Source organism: Tamandua tetradactyla, chromosome 20, assembly GCF_023851605.1.
Source record: "Tamandua tetradactyla isolate mTamTet1 chromosome 20, mTamTet1.pri, whole genome shotgun sequence".
Classification (NCBI taxonomy): domain Eukaryota; kingdom Metazoa; phylum Chordata; class Mammalia; order Pilosa; family Myrmecophagidae; genus Tamandua; species Tamandua tetradactyla.
The window spans coordinates 11,911,476-11,915,510 of NC_135346.1; the positions used below are offsets into that span (position 1 = coordinate 11,911,476).

At 38.4% G+C, this 4,035-nt stretch overlaps 1 non-coding gene across 1 annotated transcript; it reads right to left on the minus strand.

Moving 5' to 3' along the window:
• Positions 1–3,700: 3,700 nt before the first annotated feature.
• Positions 3,701–3,807, minus strand: LOC143665094 (U6 spliceosomal RNA). The gene has a single exon (XR_013166767.1). It is a non-coding gene; the product is annotated as a U6 spliceosomal RNA (small nuclear RNA).
• Positions 3,808–4,035: the final 228 nt, after the last annotated feature.

Genomic DNA, 4,035 nt, shown 5'->3' on the forward strand with positions numbered 1-4,035 from the left:
ACACATGTCACAGATAGGCAGGCCCTGCTTAGAGGTCCTCTTGTTTCTTTTTTTTTTCGCATGGGAGGCACTGGGAACTGAACCCAGGTCTCTGGCATGGCAGGTGAGAACTCTGCCTGCTGAGCCACTGTGCTCCCCCCCCCCCCGCCTTGCTCCTTTTTAATGTTTCTTTTTGCTGAAAATGAGTTTCTGATTTGCAGTTTACTGCAAACAATTCCATTGCCTTTGGAGGTCCTTTTTCCCTTCTCTGGGGTGTGTGTGTGGGGGGGGGGGTGAGGGCTCCACTGTGAGTGTGTCCTGCCAGACTTGAATAAGGATGAGGTGCAGTGAGCGTGGAGGTCTCTTCCTTTAAGTCTTTTTGAGGTTTCAGACTTTGGAGATTTAGCTATCAATGGGTCATTTAAAATATCTACTTTCTTCTCTTCTTTTTTTTCCCCCTCAATTCAGTGGTGAGCAGATTATTCCAATTTTTCAGGGTACAGCCAAGGGGCCTATCCATCGGGATGCTGGAAGCACTGCCTATTATTGAAATGCAGATCTTGAGGGCCTGTGTCTTACGTGGAAGATGCTATTCTCCTGGCATCTTTTGAAATCACTCCTGGCTGGCTCCCAAGAATATATAACCAGTGCCCTGCTGGCAATGGTGCCAGCTGAGCCCCAATTCAGGTTCAATAGTCTTGAAACTAATAGAATTTAGAGATGAGAAGGCCAGTGGGCATAAGTAGTAAAGTTTATTAAAAGAGAAGTTTATTAAAAATTTAGAGAGAGTACATGTTAGAGAGGTTAACGCGCCTATGCCAGAGAGGGACATAATACCCCTGTATTCTGGTTTATCATAGTCCCAGCCAGCCTGATCGGTTTTGTTCTTATCTCTGATTGAAACCTAATCTCTTTTTCAATTTCTTTACCAGTTGTTGTATGCGGCAATACTGACTTTCATACCTCCAGAACTCCTACTCTGAGTCTTAGGTGACACATAGGTACTCAAAGTTCCAGGAAAATACCAGGTTATATACAGATAATACAGCCTTTCAAAATCTAGAAAAAAGCAATTGCAGCTCCAGACTAAGGGTGACTGTTTAAGAGCTTACAATCTAGGTCCCAGTTTTCTAGTAAGTATTTTCTAAATGAGACTATACAATATTTGCTCTTTTGTTTCTGGCTGATTTTGCATCACATAACGTCCCGCAGGGTCATTCACATTGCATGCCTCACAATGTTGTTCCTTTCTGTAGCAGCACAGTATTCGATCATATGTATACACCACAGTTTGCCATTCTACTTCTCAGTCAGGATATTCTTCAGCCACCTTCATCTGTTGGGCATCATGTTTAATGTCCAAAGTCAATCATCCATGTCTCACGTTATTCCTACTTAGTGGTATAATCATCAACGCTCTCAATTCTAGATAATTTTCATTGCTCCTAAGAGAAAAATAACCAATAAAGACTCCTTCACCAAATAGAAAATCCAAACCTCTCCTTAACTCTTGTTCCCCCCACCCCATTTTTTACCCCTGGTATTGCTGTGGTACTGTTGATGTCTTCCTGTTAAACACAGCCCATAGCATGCAATAGTAGTTTCCCCCTATAACCCGATATTATAAACTCTTTGTGTAAGATTCATACCTTTCAAGTAGTTCATGCAAGAGCTTATTTATATTTGTAGCATTATTCCTTGGGATACATGGCTCTATACAGCCCCTTTCAATCATGTTCACCTTCAATATGGCAGTATTACTTACAGACCCACTAATGAACTGCCTTCACATCTATATGTCCCCTTACATTTAAGTTCAACCTCATTAGTTAACTGTTCTAGGTTCTGTGTATCTCTAGATCCCCTATATTCCGCATTATAAGTTTCTGAGCTCACCTTTGCCGAGGTCATGAGAGTAAAATCATACAGTATCTTATCCTTTCGTGTCTGGCTTATTTCACTCAGTATTATGTCCTCAAGTTTCATCCATCTTGTCATCTGCTTCAGGATGTCATTTTGTCTTAGCTGCTGCATAACATTCTATCATATGTATATACTACACTGTGTTTATCCACTCATTTTATGGGGTAGGCTTTTAGTCTCTCACCATTGAGTATGATACTGTGTCCTTTATCATATTGAGGAAGTTTCCTTTGATTCCTACCTTCTGAAGTGTTTTTATTCGAAAAGGATGTTGACTTTGTCAAATGCTTCTTCAGCATCAATAGACATGATTGTGTGATTTTTTCCCTCTCAATTTGTTAACATGCTGTATTACATTGATTTTCTTGTGTTGAATCAGCCTTGCATCCCTGGTATAAACCCCACTCGGTGGTGGTGTATTATTCTTTTAACGTATCTGTATTATTCTTTTAACGTATCATTGGATTTGATTTGCAAGTATTTTGTTGAGATTTTTTCCATCTATATTTATTAGAGAGATTAGCCCATAGTTTTCCTTCCTTATAGTACTTTTGCCTAGCTTTAGTGTTAGAGTGATGTTAGCTCCATAAAATGAGTTAGGCAGTGCTCCTTTTTCCACATTTTTTTTTGAAGTTTTTGAGAGGATCCCTGTTAGTTCTTTTTGAAATGTTTGATAAAATTCCCCTGAGAAGCCATCTGGCCCTGGGCTTTCTTTTTAGGAAGATTTTTGATGACTGATTGAATTGTGATTGGTTTTTTGAGATCTCCTAATTCTTCTTAAATCAGTGTAGGTATTTTGTGTGTTTCTGGGAATTTGTCCATTGCATCTAAGTTGTCTAGTTTGTTGGTATGTAGTTGTTCACAGTATCCTCTTTTCATTTTTTAAAAATTTCATCATGGTAATGACCCATCTCTCATCTCACTTCCAATCTATTTATATCCTTGGGTCTAAGATGAGTCTCTTGTAAGCAGCATATAGCTGGATCATATTTTTTAATCCATTCTGCCAATCTATATCTTTTAATTAGTGAGCTTATTCTGTTAAATTCAAAGTTATTACTGTAAGGGCAGTTCTTGAATCTACCTTCTTAGCCCTTAATTTTATTTGTCAGATCTATATATTCTTTTCCCTCTGTTGTAGTTTGCAAGCTGCCAGAATGTGACATACCAGAAATGGAATGGCTTTTAAAAGGGGAATTTATTAAGTTTCAAGTTTACATGTTCTAATGCCATGAAAATGTCCAAATTAAAGCAAGTCTATAGAAATGTTCAACTAAAGCATCCAGAGCCTTTGTTCAAGGAGGCCAATGACGTTCAGGGTTTCTCTCTCAACTGGAAAGGTACATGGTGAACATGGCAGTGGCTGCCAGCCTTCTCTCCCGTCTTCAAGTTTCATGATGCTCCCTCCCCCAGGGGTGTTATCCTTCTTTATCTCCAAAGAACAATCTTCAATTGTTCTATCCTTTAGTTTGCTTATTCTTTCTTCTGCCTCTTTAAATCTGCTGTTGTGTGTCTCTAGTATATTTTTGATTTGGGCTACAGTATTTTTCATCTCTGTTATATCTGCTATTTTTCTTTCTAGTCTTTCAAATTCTTCTTTGTGGTCTTCTAGTATCTTCTTGACCTCATTTATATCATTAGCCAATTTGTTGAATTATTATTAAAGTCGTATGAACATCCTTGATTAGTTTTTCCAAAGTCTGTGTCTCTTCCAGTGTTTTAATTTGGTCGTGAGGTTGGGCTATATCTGTCTGTATCTTCATGTACTTTATGATTTTTTGTTGCCTTAGAGGCATGTAAAAATATGGAACACTTTACAAATTTGCGTGTCATCATTGCACAGGGGCCATGCTAATCTTCTCTGTATCGTTTCAATTTTAGTACCCATGCTGCTGAAGAGAGCACTAGACCAGATATTTTAGAGTCTAAAGGACACAGAAGACTTTGAAACTAAACTCCTCATCTTTCATCAGCCCAACTGATGTTTTGTCATCAGACAAAAACAGAGCACAAAAACCCTCTCCTGTGAAGGAGCAGGATTGTATCTTATAGTTAGTTGCATTTAATTTAATCACTGATTATTTAATCAAGCTCCTATTGGTGGAATCTAAGTGATTTTTTCAATTTTTTTGC